Raw genomic sequence first — 22,422 nt, 5'->3', positions numbered from 1 at the left:
GCATCTGCCCCTGCACTTGCCAACACCTGGCTGTTTGGGGCAGCAGATGACATAACTGCCCCAGGGACACGTGTCTTGGTCAGGGCAGCCCTGCGTGCCCCTACGGTTTCCCTCCTGGCCTGTTGGAAATCTTCCAAGGGCTCCTCAAGTGCCAACGCAGGCTGCGCCGGCAGACCCTGGGCCTGGGTGGCGGTGTCCACAGCTGCACCTGCAGCTACCACTACCCTTGGGTCCGTGGCAGTCGATGGAACGGACTGACGGGTCACACGAGCGCCAGTGCCAGATGCAGAAGCTGCATCTCCCAGAACCACAGGGGGTGGTGGCATGACTGCACCGACACATGGCACAACATCGTGCTCAAGTGGCGCACCCCTGCCTCTTCCCCCTCTGCGGCTGCCCTGGACACCCTGGAGTCCCCCTACTCCCTGGTCAGCCCAGCCACGTCCCTGACCACGCCCGCCACAAGGAGTACGCCCAGCTGAGGCGCCCCTCACCTTTGGTGTCTTCCCAACCATGGCACAGATGTAGTAGTGCCGGCACATATGGAGTAGTGCCAATGGGAGGTGTACACCACAATTGACCTGGGCAATTGGGGTGAAGGGGGTGGGAAGCAAGATGTTAACAGCCCCCCTGCTCCTGCAAGGCTGTATGTGACCCCGGTGATGTAGTGACAGGTCACGCAACGCTCAGGCACCCCAAAACTGCTGGAAATCCGTGCATGCAACTCTGCAGCCTACGTGCGTGGAATCAACCTCCCGCAGTACGCGGTGGCACCCAGTAACATGAAAAATGCATACGCGTGGGACACGCAGGTTACTATGACATCAAAAACAGTGTGATACACAGGGGCACCCGCAGTGGGAAAAATAACGTGCGAGACTCACCGTCTGACTAGCACGATGCAGAAAAAAACGCGTAGCCAATACCCCCGCCAAAAGGAGAGATACGTCCTTGATAGCTGTGAAGTTGTGATGGCGCGCGAAACAACACGAAGCAGCAACACACGTCGGTCACCACGAAAGGCTGTACAGGGAACTGCTGGCCCCGCTCACCTTTAACCCATGCTGAGGGAAACGCCCGTGCGTGTCACGTCACTTATGCGCGTAGGCCCTTTCCTCGGATTACACGCATTAACACGGGAACGTGCATTTTTTTCGCACGCGCGCTAATCCACTATACCCACGTCACGGGGGAAACTGCTGCGCACGCCCGCGCGCGTCACGTCACAGAAGCGCTTACGCGCGAAGGGCCTTTGGTCCAATGAAATCACTGATGCGCTTACGAGCTAAGGGCCTTTCCTCGAATTACACGCTGACGTGCAATTCTTTCACGTGCCAAATCACTCCGTATTTTCCTGCCCCCCAGAGCCCCGAGCACGCTCCCACCTGCTATCTGCTGCTGCCTGACTGCCTGCTGCCCACGTGCCCTGCTATTTGGTGCCTGCACATCAGCCATCTGCAAGGGTCCAGTTGCTGTGTCCACCCCTGCTGGAACAGAAGGCCCCCGACTGGGATACCATCGCTCCACAGCCCAGCCCCAGGACCCAGTTGCCCACCCACGCCTGCCTCGGGGGTCGCCATGTCGGGGCAAACACCATCTGAGACCACTGGCGACCCCCAGCCAGAGGGGCAGAGGGCCACCAGCTTCAGTCAGAAGGAAGTTGGTGTCCTGGTGGAGCATCTCCTGGGGCATTATGATGCCCTCTTCGGAACATCACGTGCCAACAAGGAAGGACGGGATAGGATCTGGGATGACTTTGTGGTTGCCATCCACGCGGAGGGGGTGGCAACCCGCAACATCAAGCAAGTCAAGAAGCGCTGGGAGGACTTGAGGTCCAGGACCCTCATAAAGGCCCGGCGCCTCGTGGAGGGGGGCCGGGGCAGCATGAGTACCATCCAGATGAGGGTCCTGGAACGCATAGGCCCAGCGCTCCACGCCCAGATCCTTCAGAGGCAGATCCGTCTGGAGTTGAGCGGTAAGTGGCCAAGCATTGCTATGTGAGACAGGGCATGTTGCAGGGTGCTGGTTGTCTGATACTTGCCTGTATGTGTGACATAGGCCATGTAGGTATGTGTGTGTGCAGGGACATCATGGTCATGCATGTGAGACCAGTAATGTGTGAACCACATGGTAGGTGCATGTGTTACAATGCAACATGCTGATCAGCATGTGGAATGCACACATTAATGCATGCCTGTCTCTGTTATTGGACATGGATGGGGTGTGAGAGATGGGTGCTGCGGTCATGGACATGTATGGTGTCCATGTCATTGTGTCTGACTTGCGTGTCTGTGACTTGTAAATGCCATGGATGTATGACACATGTCTGTGACAATGTTCAGATTCACTGATGCAGCCTAGTCATCCTTGTATCCACTGTGTCTGGGGTGTACGAGGCCAGATGGATGAAAGTACGGTGATGTGTGTGCATGTGATAGGCATGATGCATGTGAGTTTCAAATCAGCATTGTATGTTTCAAAAGTCCCTTGGACATGTATGCTAATGTTCATTACATGCGCCATGCCTGTTACTGCATGTGTTTTGCCTGCACTAACCCATGTGTTGTGGAGGGACATGATGGAAGTGATGTTTGACAGTGCCACTCATCTGCTATTGCTTCCTGTCTAGGGGACCATTGTACAGTACCCTGATGCTTGTGTTCTATGTCTCCCTCTACACAGCGGCAAGTGATGAAGAGGGCGGAGACGGCGCTGTGGAGCAAAGCGGCGGGGATGCCCCCACCGGCCGGCAACACAAGGCCCAGTCACCCTCCCAGAATTTACCATCGTCCGGGAGTGAGGGGACTGGTGCTGCGTCTGCCACTACAGCTGCAGCGGAAGGGGTGGGTGAGCCCCCACAGGGGCTTGCAACGGCGGAAGAAGACGGTGTGGAGCCATCCAGGTTGGTGGTTTCCACAGAGGAGGAGGAGGCCGCTACTGAGCCGCACATGGGGCCTGGTGGGGGTGGTACCACTGGTGCAAGTGCTGCAGTCCAGGGGCAGGGGCAGGAGGCAGCACAGGTCGCCGTGGAGGGGCCTGTGCATGTCACTGTCCCTGACACTGTGAGTGCACCACCATGCACCAGCAGGGATGCCCCATCCCAGGCCCGTCCGCAGGTAGGGGGGATGTCCATGTCATCTGACTCTCCTCTACCTGCGGACGAGGGGATCCCTGGCCGTATGGAGAAGGTCCTGATTGGTGTCGCGTTGCGCACGCTTGACATTCGTGATGACGTGCGTGCTTCCCGGGGGGAGCACGCACGTCATCACGAAGAGCAGCGTGCCAACATGGCCCAGTTGGGAGTGTCCATGGTCGGGGGTTTTGTACATGTGTCGGCCACTCTGGCGGCCCTCTCCTCCTCTGTAGAGACTATGCGCCAGTCGTTCTCCATGCCGTCTTCCGGCCCAGACAGCCACCAGGGCCCCCTGTGGACCGGCCCTAACCAACGCAGCCAGCTCGGTGGGGATCCCATCCCTGCCACAGTCGGGAGTCGGAGGTCCAGCAGGGGTGGACACCACAGTAACTGGACCGCAGCATATGGAGGATGTGCCGGCATCATCGGGCAGGGCACGTGCACGACGGCATTGGTGGATTCCATCAGCCTGGATGCCGTCATGCTGGCAGAGGCAGTTGCGTCGGAGGCAGCGGCAGGCTCAACGTGGGAGGCATCATGGCTCGGGGCCATCTATATCAGAGGAGCAGGCATCGGCCGGAGGGCAGGAGGACCCTGGAATGGGAGTGTCTTCCGTGTGGCAGCAGTTGGGCCAGCAGATAGGAGCAGCGGCGGGCGGAGGAGGCACGGCTCACAATGGTCAGGGCGGAGAACTCCATGCGCAGGGCGCTGAGGCGGGCTGAGTGCCTCGAGGGAATTCGCAGACAGTTGGAGGTGGACATGGCGTTATCCCTGCGAGACCTCGGGGCCAGAGAACAGGCCCACCTCCAAGACATTGAACAGGAGTTTGATGATGCCCTGGCCCATGACATCAACATGTGAGCCGTTGGACTTGCCCGCCGCCATTGTATATAGTTCATTAGTGTTAAGTTTCATTTCTTTTTTCTTTCATTTGGGGCACATGGACTATGCCCCACATTTTTGTATATAGTTAGTAATTAGGTAGGTTTCATTGTAGGTTTCATTTATGTCGTTGGGCTCATGGACCCTGGATTTGCTATTTGTACATAGTTTTACAGTGGATTTTTCTCCATCATCTTTATTTTTCTTCACCATGGAGCAACGGATATTGCGCTTTTCTTTCCCTTTGGATTTGCTTTGTTGGACGGTGACTTTGGACACATTTTCATGTGGATTAATTTGGATTCTCATTTTATTTATTTATCATTTTTTGGGACATGCTGCATTTTGATTATTATTGGCATTATTGTATGTTTTGATTTCATTCCCTTCATTTTGACTTGAATACATTTTTGTTTCTTACTTCAATGTGTGGTCTTCTCTCATTGGTTTCATGCATGTCACAATGTGGGTTTTCTCAGTCATGTGTTGCCATTGTGTGGGTCTGACAGACTTGTACTCATGCGCATACTGCTTATTTGTGATCTATCATGTAATGGGGATTTCAATTTGGAGTGGATGTAAAGCTTGGTTGGGTGTTTGGACTGGGGTGGCGTGGGGTGGGATTTGGGTGGCCATAAGAGCCAGGGATCTAGATTGTGATGACGTGTTGGCTGGGGGACATGTGTCGGGGCCTGCTGGCAGGTGCCTGTCAATGATAGGGGTGTGGGGGGGCTGGGGGACATGTGTCGGGGCCTGCAGGCAGGTACCTGTCAATGCTGGGGGGGGTGGGGGGGCTGATGGACATGTGTCGGGGCCTGCTGGCAGGTGCCTGTCAATGCTGGGGGGTGGGGGTGCAGGCGGACATGTGTCGGGGCCTGCTGGCAGGTGCCCCTCACTGCTGGGGGGTGGGGGTGCTGGGGACATGTGTCGGGGCCTGCTGGCAGGAGCCTTTCAATGATGGGGGGTGGAGGGGCTGGGGAACATGTGTCTGGGCCTGCTGGCAGGTGCCTGTCAATGCTGGGGGTGTGGGGGTGCAGGGGGACATGTGTTGGGGTCTGCTGGCAGGTGCCCCTCACTACCGGGGGGTAGGGGTGCTGGGGGACATGTGTCGGGGCCTGCTGGCAAGTGCCCCTCACGCTGGGGGGTGGGGGTGCTGGGGGACATGTGTCGGGGCCTGCTGGCAGGTGCCTGTCAATGATGGGGGCGTGGGGGGTCTGGGGGACATGTGTCGGGGCCTGCTGGCAGATGCCTGTCAATGCTGGGGGGGTGGGGGTGCAGGGGGACATGAGTGGGGGCCTGCTGGCAGGTGCCCCTCACTGCTGGGGTGTGGGGGTGCTGGGGGACATGTGTCGGGGCCTGCTGGCAGGCGCCTGTCAATGCTAGGGGGTGGGGGTGCAGGGGGAAATGAGTGGGGGCCTGCTGGCAGGTGCCCCTCACAGCTGGGGGGTGGGGGTGCTGGGGGACATGTGTCGGAGCCTGCTGGCAGGTGCCTGTCAATGATGGGGGGTGGGGGTGCAGGGGGACATGAGTGGGGCCTGCTGGCAGGTGCCCCTCACTGCTGGGGGCGTGGAGGTGCTGGGGGACATGACCAGGGGTGCAGGGTAGTCCCCTGTGGTGTGGGCTGCCTGCAGGGGCCGTGGAGGGGGTAGAGGGGACACCTGGGAGGACCCACACTGCCAATTCACGTGTCGGACTCCCCGCGCACTCCCGAAATATGCGTTCCCCGCTCTGACAGCAAAATCGCGTGTAAAACTTCCCGCTCACCCCTGAAATACACGTACCCTGCTGAAATTGCATGTGAAACTTCCCGCGCACCCCTGAAATACACGTACCCAGGCCAATCGTGTGTAAAACTTCCCGTGCACCCCTGAAATACACATACCCAGGCCAATCGCGTGTAAAACTTCCCACGCACCCCTGAAATACACGTACCCTGCTGTAATCGCGTGTGAAACTTCCCGCGCACCCCTGAAATACATGTACCCAGGCCAATTGCATGTAAAACTTCCTGCGCACCCCTGAAATACACGTACCCAGGCCAATCGTGTGTGAAACTTCCCGCACACCCCTGAAATACACGTACCCTGCTGAAATCGCGTGTAAAACTTCCCGCGCACCCCTGAAATACACGTACCCTGCTGAAATTGCGTGCAAAACTTCCCGCGTACCCCTGAAATACACATACCCTGCTGAAATTGCGTGCAAAACTTCCCGCGCACCCCTGAAATACACGTACCCTGCTGAAATCGCGTGTGAAACTTCCCGCGCACCCCTGAAATACATGTACCCTGCTGTAATCGCGTGTAAAACTTCCCGCGCACCCCTGAAATACACGTACCCTGCTGAAATTGCGTGTAAAACTTCCCACGCACCCCTTAAATACACGTACCCTGCTGAAATTGCGTGTGAAACTTCCCACGCACCCCTGAAATACACGTACCCTGCTGAAATCGCGTGTAAAACTTCCTGCGCACCCCTGAAATACACGTACCCTGCTGTAATCGCGTGTAAAACTTCCCACGCACCCCTGAAATACACATACCCAGGCCAATCGCGTGTGAAACTTCCCGCGCACCCCTGAAATACACCTACCCTATTGAAATCACGTGTAAAACTTCCTGCGCACCCCTGAAATACACGTACCCAGGCCAATCCCGTGTAAAACTTCCCGCGCACCCCTGAAATACACGTACCCTGTTGAAATCGCATGTAAAACTTGCCGCGCACCCCTGAAATACACGTACCCTGCTGAAATCGCATGTGAAACTTCCTGCGCACCCCCGAAATATACGTACCCCACTCGCACAGGGCCTATCGCGTGTGAAACTTCCCGCGCACCCCCGAAATACACATACCCTGCTGAAATCGCATGTGAAACTTCACGTGAACCCCAGTAATACACGTACCCCGCTCGCACAGGGCCAATCACATGTGAAACTTCCCGCGAACCCCAGTAATACACGTACCCCGCTTGCCGTGCTAGTACAGGGTTGGCGCAGCCCTTTGCGCTGGATTGGGGATTTTGATGGCTTTTCCCTGCGCGAGGGGCGTTCTTGGGGGCGTAACTGGCGCTGCTGCAGGGTCGCTGCGCCACTGTGCGCCACGCCTGATTTTGGTAGCTAAAATCCATGAATATGCTGTGCGCGGAAATGGATTTTAGCGCACGCGGCTGGCGCAGGGATTCGCACGCGCACACTGTGCGCCAGCCGCATGCGCCTCTTGTTCGCTAAATTCTATGAATTACCCCTTTAATATTCTACTCATTTGCAAAGCATGTTGAACTAACATATTGTAAATAAAATATAAAGGCTGCACATAGTCAAATGAAATGCATGCATACACTATGTTCAGATATCAAACAAGAATACTACAAAACCATAAAAATCAACCTCTAAATTAACATCAGTGCTATAAACACACACAATTACTAACTTCTTTCTTTTACAACTGCAGTGAAGACCACTCTCCTGAAAAGCAGCAGCATCTGAACTACAAACAACATCTCTGAAGAAACCTGCTCATTCCACGAAAAAAGAGTAAGTACAATACTACCTTAATATTCTTACTGTTACTCAAACACACTGTGTGGTTCATTCATGTAATTTGTGCACCACAAAAACAGAGATTTCTGCAACATTCTGCCCACAAATCCCCATTTATTATACAGGGTTTAACAGGCTGAATGGCACACAAATCCCTGTTTTTTGGAACACAAATAACATAACTCAAACCCTAGAATGTTAGTATTACAAAACAAAGAACTGTTTTAATGTTATACCATTAGATTTACTATTAGTGCTTCTCCTCACCACTAGCTCACTTTATACTGTCATCAGAACCACAGTATAGTAACACACAAATAGAAGAATAGCTTTCCCAACTAATTGCAGCTGCCCAATGCACAATCACACACTACCACATACATCTTTACCATCATACTCAGACACTCATGCACACAGCACACATACTTTGCAGAACAGCCCAACTCATACCATCTTTTTTTTTTCAACAGACCCCAAAGATTGCCTACCAAAAAGCAAGTCCATAGAAAGCAACGCAGAAATAGAGCAAATGAAAATAAGTGTCCAAAATAAGCATCCGTCTCTAGCTGAGTTTGTTCAAAAAGTTCTAACAAAACAGCTAATACAGTCATTTAGCGAAACAAAACAAGCTTTCAGTACAGAAACTTTGCTTCCTCTATCAAAATGTAAAACGAAACAGAAAATGATTAACAACAATTCAGCTACCACTACTGCTAAAACTGTTCCTATAAATCCTGATACCGTGGCAAGTAACCATACCTAAAAAAGTATTTTAGCAAAAATGTTCTGCCACAGAGTCCTTCAGTATCTTTTAAAAACAGGAGACAAATCATGCACAACCCTTAAAACCTACCGTAGAAAATTAATCTTAGAAGCTTTGATAGACAGTGCAATCCTTCTCAAAATAAAATTATTTATTTTAGTGTTAAACAGAATGAAACCACTAACAAAACTAACTACTAAATTACAAAAAAGACTTCACAATAAACAAAATGTCAACAAAAATAACTTCTTAAATATCTGTGGAGGTGAATGGAGTCACACCACAAGCACAGAACCATATTTTAATGAAGAAGCATACAAACAAAAGCGAACAAACACAATTGCCATAAATAGCAGTGGATGAGGTTATGAAAAACTTAATAATACCATAATGCAACAAGAAATACTGCTTACAAAAATATCCCCAGAAAACTCAGTATTACCTCTCCATTCGACTGAACCAGAAGTCCAGTATACAAATGGCCATGCACGTCAATGTGTAACATTGCCAAAAAATCTTTCAAATCTTTACGCCAGTTCCTCAATCAGTATGTGAAAGGCAAAGACAAAATCAAAATGAAACTGCTACAAAATATGGATACCTGTCCAGTGCGCAAATACACAGGACTACAAGGACATTCATTAGCCTGCATTTCAGGACCTATTTGCAAAAGCAACTTCCATCATATCAAAATGATATCAACACATCATTCAACTATAAGAAATCTAGTCTATAAACTGTACTATGCTAAAAGTCCTACTTTAGCACTAACCAATTTAAATAACAATCTTCTACATGGTATAGCCAAAGACCTACTCGAAGAAATAGAGCATATTCAGAAAAAATATTTTGGAAGTGAAAGCCACTTACAAAATGCATTAGCTTTACAACAGTCTAGCAACAATTGTACAGATGGCAACCTTCTACTACACACATACAAAAAAGAAATACTAAAATGTAAAAGTACATCCGCTGAAGTACCAAACCATGTGTGTGTGTGTTGCCCCAGAACTTTTTATAAAAATAACACTAAAACTATAGACGTAACATACAAAATAGAAAACAATGAAGATTCCAAATGGTTTGAATTAGCTCTCTACCTTATAGCAGAAAACAAATATGAAATAACTGACCCCTTAATACTTTATAGTTACTGCACTACAAAACTTGACAACAATCAAACTCCTTCACGTGCTATCACAAATAATTTGGAATTATTCCCACTACCAAAACCCCTGCAACAACTGAATTTATATGAGAGCATCATAATTCAAACAGTGCACCCATTTCAAGCAATAATACGCCTTCAACCAAAAACAGCAAAATTACCTCTCTCTGAATTGGTGAAAGGCATTTGTGGCAAAGTAGTTTATTTACCATTAGATCTAAAAGAAAATGTGCACACTCTGGGAGTTAAAACGTCCAATAGAGCAAACTTTAATTGTCTTAGTAAATGGTGTACCTACAAAAGACAAAAAAAATTGTCAACAACTCGTAGACTTACATGGAGTTAGACAAGCCTTGCAATATCTAAAAGACAATAATGAATACTACAAAGAAGTAAATATTGAAGAAAACCTAAGGGAAACAATTGAAATAATTCAAGAGTCACCAGAAACTGGTCAATTTGAACTTCTAGATCCTGCTACAGTATCCAATATTTTGTACCATTATACAATTCATCCATTACACTCTAATGACACCATAGATGATGCAATAGAAACTTACCAAATGCGACAAACCAAAGGCTCACCAATCAGCATATGGGAAAAAAGTATGGAAGCACGTGCTTTTCCTCTACTCTTTCCTACTGGCAAAGGAGGAAGGTACGATGATAGATTTATTCAGATAACAGCATCAGAATACCGCTCATTCCAACTGTATTCTGAAGATCACAGATTTAGACAAAATGTGGAATACATATTCCACCTACTCTTTGAAAGTGAACTAGCAACTCTATGTTACGGAGTTGCACACACATTGAAATCAGGAACCCACTTTCAAAATATGTCAGCTACGCTATTACTACAAAAAGTGCAAGAAAAAGATGAGGTTTTACAATCAAGCATTACAAATCTGTTAGCAAACATGCGTGGTACTAAAGAGTACTGGTTCCGACGTCACGGAGATGTACGTTGTATAAGAAACCTTGGCCCACCCACTTGGTTTGTTACATTAAATTGTGCAGAATATGCATGGGAAGATTTACATGATTTCCTATGCATATCAAACAAACAAAACAAACATAGATATACTAACACCTGGAGAACTTTGCTCTCTAGCTCCTGTTAATGTTTCAAGATATTTCCATCATTGTTTCATCGCTATGCTACATTTTATTTGTAATAAAACTCTTCCTCCCCTCAGAGAAGTGCAATACTTCTTTTGGAGAAAAGAATACCAAGCCAGAGGAGCACTATATATCCACATGCTTTTCTGGATTAAAGATGCTCCTAAATTTGGTCAAGACAGTGATGACACTGTTTTACAGTTTATCGAAAAATATGTCACTTGTGAAATTCCATCAGAAGCAACAAATAGTGATCTTCATGCACAAATTGTACAATTTCAAAGACACAAATGTGGCAAATATTGTCGTTGCAAATACAAAAACAAAGGGAAATACTACACCAAATGCCGCTTTGGTTTCCCTAGACCAGTTACAGAAACAGGTGAAGTGAACAACTTCATGTCTTCAGTTAGACATAGTGTTAAAGGTAAATCACCTAAGAACACATATTACATAAAAAGAACAGAAGAAACAAAATATATCAATGATTACAATGCAATCATTGCCCTCTTATGGAATGTAAACATAGATGTGCAGTACATTGCAGACAATTCCACTGCAGTTGCACGATATGTTACAGCCTACTTAACAAAAGCAGAAAAAACAGAACTCTGGAATGACCTATCATCAGACAAAACAATGTCTCTGAAATTGCACAGCATAGGCATAAAAATGCTCTCTCATAGAGAATGTGGCTGCTATGAAGCTGCAGATCATTTAACCGGTACTGCTTTGTATGGAAAATCTGAAAATATAGTATGGCTACGTCTTGGTCCTGCTAAATCTAGAAAAAGAGTTCTCAAATCATAATACGACATAGAAACATTAGCCAAAAATGATCCCAACAGCCAAGACATTTTGAAAAACAATTTACTAGACACATACTACCCAAACAGGAGTACCACTTTGGAAACTATGTGTCCATACCACATAGCCCAAAACTTCACATGCAAAAATAATATAAAACCCGATGAAAAAAAAGGTAGATACAGAGTGACAAATTGTGAAGGCAGCTTGGAGAAACTTACCAAACCAAGCTTAATTAATCATATCAAATTTTCATTAAAAACTCCTCAACATAAAGAACTATATTACATGTCCCTGCTACAACTTTTTAAACCATGGAGAAAAGAAGAAGAGATACTAGATAACTATGACTCCTATGAAGACGCTTTCAAAGCAAATGAAAGCACTATAACCGATGTAAACTTTACACAGTACAAAACAATGTTGCAAAATGAACAGCAACATGAAGAAGAACCCCAGGCCCAACTAGATAAGGACACTCCCGACAGAAGTCAACCTTCTGTGTAACAGGAAGCCAAGAACCACTGGGACAGCCACTAATAGCAAATGAGGCAGAATTAGCTATGACAGAAGTAGAAAACACCTTGTGTCACTATGAAGAAGATACAGAAGAGTTAACTGTACTACAATCAAAATTGAACAAAGAGCAGTGTACCATTTTTCAAGAAGTAACAAAAGAAATTGCACATGGTGTACAATATGAAAATAAAGAATGTACCTGCCAAAATTACAAAACTATATTATTATAATATGTCAGTGGTGAATCTGGATCAGGCAAAACATTTGTAATCAAAATCATCAGCAAGTTCCTTCAAAAATTGACAAACAACAAACTGTCAGCTGTTGTAACTGCCCCCACAGGTTTAGCTGCCTACAAAATAGGCGGTGTCACTTTACACTGATTACTACTCCTTCCAGTAGAACACTAAAACAAATTAGAATATTACAAACTTTCTACAGAAGCTGCAATGGAACTACGCAGAGTGTTAAAACAAATGCTACTAATCGATGAAGTGATCATGGTCTCCAACCTAATGTTGGCTTTGATTCACCTCAGGTTACAAGAAGTACTTAAAACAAACTATGAAGAGCTCTTTTGAGGAAAACGCATTATTTTTGGCGGAAATCTTCAATTGACACCAGTGAAAGGTGAACCTATTTTTATAACCTTAGGACACCAACTCTGCCGTAAAACTGTTGGCAGCATAGGAAATGTCAACCTTTGGCAACATTTCCAATACAAAGAATTAACAGAAAACATGCACCAATATGCAGACCTCACTTACGCCAACATTTTAAAAAGTATTAGAGTTAGTGTGCCATCTCAAGTGCTACTGATGTCATGGAACAATTAGCACACACAAATGTCAATTGTATGTCCTTAATGCCAACTCTTGCAGCTGTTCGAAATTCAATGAAACAATGTTGAAAAAAGAAACTCAAACAATAACTGAAATTTGCTCCACAGACAAACTGGACGTACATGGAATGACACAACCCATGTGTCAACAAGACTAAAGACCTTAGAAAATTCTATCTCCAACACAGCTGGTTTGGAGAAAATATTAAAATTATCTTTAAACTGTGGAGTAATGCTTAAACGTAACCTTGACGTGGAGCAAGGACTAGTTAATGGAGCACTGGGTACAGTTGTTGGCTTTCAAACACTTTTTTAAACAACAACCAATACAATTTAAAACTAACCCCGGAGGAGAGCACCAGCCAAATCCACTTTCTGGATTTAGAATTGTACATATCCAACAACAAAATCTACACAACTTTATACACAAAATCAACAGCAGGGACCAGCATCTTGCATGCAGGAAGCTACCATCCACCCCAGATCAAAAATAATATTCCGTATTGGGGAAGTTTTGAGGATTAAAAGAAATTGTACTGAAAATGAGGAAATGCAAAAGCATTTGAAATTAGCCAAAGAACATTTTTTGAAAAGAGGTTACAAAACTGAACTACTTGTTGTGGCCAAAAATAAAAGTCAAGAACGAAACAGACCGGACCTTTTAAGTTCCACATCATGTAAGCCAAACAAGGTGGCAAATGCAAGTGCCTCAACTATAAGATTTGTTACAACCTACAACCTACAATACAGAGGCACTAAGTTTGAGGAAAATCTTGAAAAAACATTGGAAAAAACATTGGAACATATTAACCATAGATCAGGATTTGAAACCCTATCTACCTGAGATCCCGTGCTTCACATATAGAAAGGCACCAAACTTGAAACATATTTTGTGTCCATCTCACTTTGTTGAACACAAAAAATCAAAAGACAGCACCAACTTTGGTTATTTTGGATAATTACGGACATCCCGCATGTTCTTAGAATTGTTTCAACTTGCCTGCGGACAGTACTGACAGGAATAGTGTCCCTAGGACACCTCCATTTTGGTTAATTACGGACATCCCAGACACTGAATGTGTTCTAAGAACAGTTTCATTTTGCTTGGGTACAGTACGGACAGGTATAGTGTCCTTAGGACACCCCCATTTTGGATAATTACGGACATCCCGGATACCGCACGTGTTCATAGAACAGTTTCAACTTGCCTGCGGACAGTACAGACAGGAATCGTGTCCTTAGGACACCTCCATTTTGGTTAATTACAGACATCCCGGACACAGAATGTGTTCTAAGAACAGCACAGACAGGTATAGTGTCCTTAGGACACCCCTATTTTGACTAATTACGGACATGCCGGACATCGTGGCTGTCCACGGACAAGACGAACACAATGGGGGTGCAAGCCACCTAAATAAATGCAGCATTTGACCCATCTCTAATTCCCCCACCCTCCCCAAACACTTACGCACAACACACTTGCCAAAGTTGTATTTTTCCCCCATTTGTCACTGTGCTGTCCGCAGTTGTCCGCGGATCCAAGATGGCAGGCGCATCCGAAAATAATTTGACGCACTTCACGCTCTTCACCATCCAATCAGGGAACACGTCACATGTCCGCGGACATGACGCGAGACGATTAGCCAATCGGTGTCCTGTCCGCGGAGCGAACAGGGAAATGTGTCAGCGGAGCGGATATAGATATCACAATTTTTTGTGACCTACTTTTTGATAATTTAAAAAAAACTACTGGACGGATTTTCACCAAATTTACAAAGCACGCTTTCGGGACCAAGCCATTGCTCCTGCCACAAATTTGGTGAAAATCCGTCCAGTGGTTTGGGCTGTAGGCCTGAGCAAAGTTTTTTCCCCAATCAGTCTATGGGAAAAAAGTTTTGGCACCCCCCTATAACTTTCCCCACCTGGACCAAACCTCACCAAACCTTGCAGAAACATTCAGAGTGGGCCATATACTTTTTTTGCAAAGTTTGTTGAGGATTCGTCCAGAGGGAGCGAAGTTATAAGCCACCCAAAAAGTGTTCTTCCGATGGGATTAGCAACTTAACCATAACTACACAGCCACTACATTGGCTGTGTAATATATATATATATATATATATTCACTGAAAAAACGTTGTTAAAGGGACGTTATGGTTGTTATTGTTATTGTTATATACCTCTTATAAGGTGCAACTCGCCCGAAGGCCTCAGTGTGCAGCTAGTCAGAAGAGCAAGACAGAGACAGGTCAGGACCAGGAAAGCATAGAGGAAAAGGTACATCTACCCATCAGAAATGAAGATGAACGTTTTAAGGGCTTTTTTAAAGGAAGATAGTTCATCACAAAGGCGGAGAGGAGCAGGAAGGAGATTCCATAGGTGTTGGTAACAAGATATCAGGGGTGATCGGGAGACCTATCCTGAACTACTTAATGTATTAAACAATGTACCCTTCTAAACAAAACATAATATTGGAGTGTTGTTTTTAATACAGGAACCTAATCATACACACACATAGAGCACGGTGGTGGTGCGAGTTATGGTTGCTTAGCTTACCATAACTGGCAAATTTCAGAGGTTTTTCAGTTTTACTTGTAACCACAATGTCCCTTTAGCAAAGTTTTTTCATTGAATTTCATAGGTTTTTATCACTGCAGCTTAACCTTAACTGTCCCTTCTAACAATGTTTTTTCAGTGAATGCCATGGGTTTTTACCAGTGCATGGTAATTTCCTACAATTTACTAATATCATACTTACCTCAAAATAGCAACATTTTTGTCCAATTTACAAAGTTTCACCATAAAAATCTGCCATTTCCCACCTTTTAGAATCTTTGGTGGTAATTCATAGAATTCAGCGCACAAGTGGCGCACGCGGCTGGCGCACAGTGTGCGCGTGCGAATCCCTGCGCCAGCCGTGTGCGCCAAAATCCATTTCCGCGCACAGCGTATTCATGGATTCCAGCCACCAAAACCAGCCGTGGCGCACAGTGGCGCAGTGACTCTGCAGCAGCGCCAGTTACGCCCCCAAGAACGCCTCTCGCGCAGGGAAAAGCCATCAACAAACCCAATCCAGCGCAAAGGGCTGCGCTAACCCTGTACCAGCACAGCAAGCGGGCTACGTGTATCACTGGGGTGCGCGGGAAGTACCTCACGCGATTGGCCCCGTGCGAGCAGGGTACGTGTATTTCAGGGGTGCGCGGGAATTTCCACACGCGATTGGGCCCGTGCGAGCAGGGTACACGTATCTCAGGGGTGCGCGGGAAGTTCCACACGCGATTCCATCAGGGTACGTGTATTTCGGGGTGCGCGTGAAGTTCCACACGCGATATCAGCAGGGTACGTGTATTTCAGGGTGCAGGGGAAGTTACACACGCGATTTCCGCAGGGTACGTGTATTTCAGGGGTGCGCGTGAAGTTCCACACGCGATATCAGCAGGGTACGTGTATTTCAGGGTGCAGGGGAAGTTACACACGCGATTCCAGCAGGGTACGTGTATTTCAGGGGTGCGCAGGAATTTCCACACGCGATTGGGCCCGTGCGAGCAGGGTACGCGTATCTCAGGGGTGCGCGGGAAGTTCCACACGCGATTCCATCAGGGTACGTGTATTTCAGGGTGCGGGGGAAGTTTCACATGCGAAATCAGCAGGGTACGTGTATTCCAGGGGTGCGCGGGAAGTTCCACACGCGATTCCATCAGGGTACGTGTATTTCAGGGTGCAGGGGAAGTTACACACGCGAAATCAGCAGGGTACGTGTATTCCAGGGGTGCGCGGGAAGTTCCACACGCGATTCCATCAGGGTACGTGTATTTCAGGGTGCAGGGGAAGTTACACACGCGATTTCAGCAGGGTACGTGTATTTCAGGGGTGCGCGGGAAGTCACACACGCGATCTCATCAGGGTACGTGTATTTCGGGGTGCGTGTGAAGTTCCACACGCGATATCAGCAGGGTACTTGTATTTCAGGGTGCAGGGGAAGTTAGACACGTGACTTCCGCAGGGTACGTGTTTTTCAGGAGTGCGCGTGAAGTTCCACACGCGATATCAGCGGGGTACGTGTATTTCAGGGTGCAGGGGAAGTTACACACGCGAAATCAGCAGGGTACGTGTATTCCAGGGGTGCGCGCAAAGTTCCACACGCGATTCCATCAGGGTACGTGTATTTCGGGGTGCGGGGGAAGTTCGACAAGTGATTCCATCAGGGTACGTGTATTACAGGGGTGCGCGGGGAGCACCACACGTGAATTGCACGTGTGGGCCCTCCCACGTGTTCCCTCTACACCCTCCACGGCCCCTGCAGGTGGCTCACATCACAGGGGCCTACCCTGCACATGTCCTGCAGGCACCCCATCCACCATGGCCATGCCCCCCAGCCAACCCACATGTCAACATGCACTACTGCCCACCAACGCATGTCCCCCTGCACCCCCAGCCACCAGGGGCACCCTCCACAGGCCCCCACCCATGTCTCCCACCACCCCCCAGCAGTGCAGGGGCAGCCTCCACCAGGCCCCCACCCATGTCTCCCACCACCCCCACCCCCTAGCCACCAGGGGCAGCCTCCACCAGGCCCCCACCCATGTCTCCCACCACCCCCACCCCCCAGCCACCAGGGGCAGCCTCCACCAGGCCCCCACCCATGTCTCCCACCCCCCCACTCCCCAGCAGTGCAGGGGCACCCACCACCAGGCCCCCACCCATGTCTCCCACCACCCCCAGCCACCAGGGGCAGCCTCCACCAGGCCCCACCCATGTCTCCCACCACCCCCACCCCCCAGCAGTGCAGGGGCACCCACCACCAGGCCCCATCCCATGTCTCCCACCACCCCCACCCCCCAGCCACCAGGGGCAGCCTCCACAAGGCCCCCACCCATGTCTCCCACCACCCCACCCCCCAGCAGTGCAGGGGCACCCACCACCAGGCCCCCACCCAGGTCTCCCACCACCCCCACCCCCCAGCCACCAGGGGCAGGCTCCACCAGGCCCCCACCCATGTCTCCCACCACCCCCACCCCCCAGCCACCAGGGGCAGGCTCCACCAGGCCCCCACCCATGTCTCCCACCACCCCCACCCCCCAGCAGTGCAGGGGCACCCACCACCAGGCCCCCACCCATGTCTCCCACCACCCCCACCCCCCAGCACTGTGGGGCACCTGCCAGCAGGCCCCCACCCATGTGCAACTCATGTACCCCTGCACCCCCACCCCCCAGCACTGTGGGGCACCTGCCAGCAGGCCCCCACCCATGTCCAACTCATGTTCCCCACCACCCCCACCCCCCAGCACTGTGGGGCACCTGCCAGCAGGCCCCCACTCATGTCCAACTCATGTACCCCTGCACCCCCACCCCCCAGCACTGTGGGGCACCTGCCAGCAGGCCCCCACCCATGTCCAACTCATGTTCCCCACCACCCCCACCCCAGCACTGTGGGGCACCTGCCAGCAGGCCCCCACCCATGTCCAACTCATGTTCCCCACCACCCCCATCCCCCAGCCACCAGGGGCAGCCTCCATCAGGCCCCCACCCATGTCTCCCACCACCCCCACCCCCCAGCCACCAGGGGCAGCCTCCACCAGGCCCCCACCCATGTATCCCACCACCCCCACTCCCCAGCCACCAGGGGCAGGCTCCACCAGGCCCCCACACATGTCTCCCACCACCCCCACCCCCCAGCAGTGCAGGGGCACCCACCACCAGGCCCCCACCCATGTCCCCCACCACCCCCACCCCCCAGCCACCAGGGGCAGCCTCCACCAGGCCCCCACCCATGTCTCCCACCACCCCCACCCCCCAGCACTGTGGGGCACCTGCCAGCAGGCCCCCACCCATGTGCAACTCATGTACCCCTGCACCCCCACCCCCCAGCACTGTGGGGCACCTGCCAGCAGGCCCCCACCCATGTCCAACTCATGTCTCCCACCACTCCCACCCCCCAGCCACCAGGGGCAGCATCCACCAGGCCCCCACCCATGTCTCCCACCACCCCCACCCCCCAGCACTGTGGGGCACCTGCCAGCAGGCCCCCACCCATGTCCAACTCATGTTCCCCACCACCCCCACCCCCAGCACTGTGGGGCACCTGCCAGCAGGCCCCCACCCATGTCCAACTCATGTTCCCCACCACCCCCGTCCCACAGCCACCAGGGGCAGCCTCCACCAGGCCCCCACCCATGTCTCCCACCATCCCCACCCCCCAGCCACCAGGAGCAGCCTCCACCAGGCCCCCACCCATGTCTCCCACCACCCCCACTCCCCAGCCACCAGGGGCAGGCTCCACCAGGCCCCCACCCATGTCTCCCACCACCCCCACCCCCCAGCAGTGCAGGGGCACCCACCACCAGGCCCCCACCCATGTCTCCCACCACCCCCACCCCCCAGCCACCAGGGGCAGCCTCCACCAGGCCCCCACCCATGTCTCCCACCACCCCCACCCCCCAGCACTGTGGGGCACCTGCCAGCAGGCCCCCACCCATGTGCAACTCATGTACCCCTGCACCCCCACCCCCCAGCACTGTGGGGCACCTGCCAGCAGGCCCCCACCCATGACCAACTCATGTTCCCCACCACCCCCACCCCCCAGCACTGTGGGGCACCTGCCAGCAGGCCCCCACTCATGTCCAACTCATGTACCCCTGCACCCCCACCCCCCAGCACTGTGGGGCACCTGCCAGCAGGCCCCCACCCATGTCCAACTCATGTTCCCCACCACCCCCACCCCCAGCACTGTGGGGCACCTGCCAGCAGGCCCCCACCCATGTCCAACTCATGTTCCCCACCACCCCCATCCCCCAGCCACCAGGGGCAGCCTCCACCAGGCCCCCACCCATGTCTCCCACCACCCCCACCCCCCAGCCACCAGGGGCAGCCTCCACCAGGCCCCCACCTATGTCTCCCACCACCCCCACCCCCCAGCCGCCAGGGGCAGCCTCCACCAGGCCCCCACTCATGTCCAACTCATGTTCCCCACCACCCCCATCCCCCAGCCACCAGGGGCAGCCTCCACCAGGCCCCCACCCATGTCTCACACCACCCCCACGCCCCAGCCACCAGGGGCAGCCTCCACCAGGCCCCCACCCATGTCTCCCACCACCCCCACCCCCCAGCAGTGCAGGGGCACCCTCCACCAGGCCCTCGCCCATGTCCCATCCATGCCCCCCTGCACCTGGGTCCCACCAATCCCCAATCATGTCCGTAATGGCCATCCTCCCCTGCCAAAAGGCCCAACCAACTATCACATCCACCCACATATCAAAGGCAATTACATGTTACACACCCAATGTAAATAATGCAAATGAACACATGTCTGTCACACACAATGGCTGCAAGTGAATGTTAAAACACCCAACATGACATGCATGAAAGCAATGAGATGATACGACACATTGAAGGATGAAAATATAAATGTATTTAAAATCAACTTGAATGGAAATGAAATGAGAAAAACCACAAAGCAAAACAACCAAAAGAAGATGAATGTCCATGAAAAAAATCAAAAACACACAGCACAATCAAAATAAATGGTGTCCAAAGTCACAGTCAGAAAAGAAATCCAAGGGTAAATGATAAACAAAAACCATTGCTCCATGGTGATGAAAAAACTCCATAAAAAAGAAAAATCCATTGAAGAACTATTTACAAGATAATCCCGGGTCCATGAGCCCAACCAAATGAAACCTAACTATGACAACTAACTAAAAACTGAACTACATACAAAAACGTGGCGCATTGTCCAATCGCAACCAAATAAAAAAAAAAATAAAGGAAACCTAACACTAACTATATAACTATATACAAAGGCGGCGGGCAAGTCCAGCGGCTCACTCCGTGGTGTTCTGGGCCAGGGCATCATCGAACTCCTGTTCGATGTCCCGGAGGCGGTCCTGTTCCATGGCCCCGAGGGTCCGCAGGTACGACGCTGTCTCCTCCTCCAACCCCCTGCGGATTGCCTCGAGGCACTCGGCCCGCCTCAGGGCCCTCCGCATGGAGTTCTCCGCCCTGACCATTGTGAGCCGCGCCTCTTCTGCCCGCCGCCGCTCCGCACCTATCTGCTGGCCCAACCGCTGCCACACAGAAGACACACCCTGTCCTGGGTCCACCTGCCCTCCGGCCGATGCCTGCCCCTCCGATGTTGAAGGCCCCGAGCCTTCATGGCTCCCACCACGTTGCTGCTGCTGCTGTGCCTCTGCCCGTGCACTGCCTCCTGCTGCCTGCACATCCTCCGCCGGCTGGGGTGCAGTTGTTGATGTGGCCACCCCTGCTGGACGTCCGACTCCCGACTGTGGCAGGGATGCCTCCTCCACCAGCCTGGCCGCACCGTCAGAGGCAGCTCCACAGGGCACCCAGGTGACTGATGGGTGGGAAGATGGCACAGAGGACGACTGGCGCTTAGGGGGTCCAGTTGAGGAGGGGGTCGGAGCAAGCCCCATCAGACGGAGGAATCCGGCCTGGGTGACCTGTCCCAGCAGGCTGACGTGGTCAACGAGCCATTCGAGATGACTCGCAGTCTCTTCATGAAAAGACTGCAGGTCACCTCGCATGGCCCGTTGACGCAATGCCACACCAGCCAGGACAGGCTCAACCCGGACCTGGATAGCCACGTCCGCAGGCAGAGGAAGGCCAGTTGACGTGAGCTCACCCCCTGCCTGAAAACGGGTCTGGACGTAGGCATCCCTGCTGGTGCAAGATGATGCAGGGACAGGATCGGGGACAGGATTGCACACAGGCACCTCCGCGGCGGCCTGTGCTCCCTCCTGTCCCTGGTCCTGCACTGCACCACTAGCACCAGTGGGATCCCCACCTCCAGACCCCGTCTCTGGTGCTTGCACGGCCTCCTCCTCCACCAAACGCCCCACCAACCTGGATGACTCCGTGCCATCTTCCCCTGTTGGGCCCTGTGGGGTCCCAGCTGCCCCTTCTGCTGCCGAGGAGTCCAACTCCAACCTCCGCCTCTTGGACCTCCCCCCGGCAGCTGCGGCCTGGGACGCGGCACCAGACTCCTCACTCCCCGACGAGATGACAACCTGGGAGGGGAGCCGGGCCTTGCGTCTCCAGCTGGCGGTCAGATCCCCGCCGCTGTGCTCCACAGCACCTTCTCCGCCCTCTTCATCAGTTGACGCTGCAGACAGGGAGAAACAAAACACAGGCATCAGGGCACTGTACAATGGACACATACACACATGACAGTTGTACATGAGTGGCATTGGCAAACCTCAGACATGTCATCACAATCCCCAACACACATGTCATTACAACTCGCACACATGAGCCATACCACAGCCATATCGCAACTGCCACCACCATCCATACACATACAACAGCATGAGCAGCCAAAGGTGAGCCAGACATCACATGCAACACAGGAAGTGCACCACACATGTACACACACCACCACACTTGCATGCATGTGTACACCTCTGCCAAGTGTCGCACTGTTCAGACGGACATCCATGTCACATCTGCCAATCAGGCTTCCACATACCGCTGTCACATGCATCCATGTTGCATCACTATTGCACCCTTGTCAAATACACACACATGCACATGTACACAGTGCTGATACATGCAGCCGAAAACAACATACATGTGTGACATCACGGACATGTCTACTTACATACACATTCATCCAAACATGTGTGCCCACACAAC

The sequence above is a fragment of the Ambystoma mexicanum genome, chromosome 5q (genome assembly GCF_040938575.1).
Source record: "Ambystoma mexicanum isolate Mex_15411 chromosome 5q, UKY_AmexF1_1, whole genome shotgun sequence".
NCBI classification, from domain to species: Eukaryota; Metazoa; Chordata; class Amphibia; order Caudata; family Ambystomatidae; genus Ambystoma; species Ambystoma mexicanum.
Note: the sequence above shows the minus strand (reverse complement) of the source record.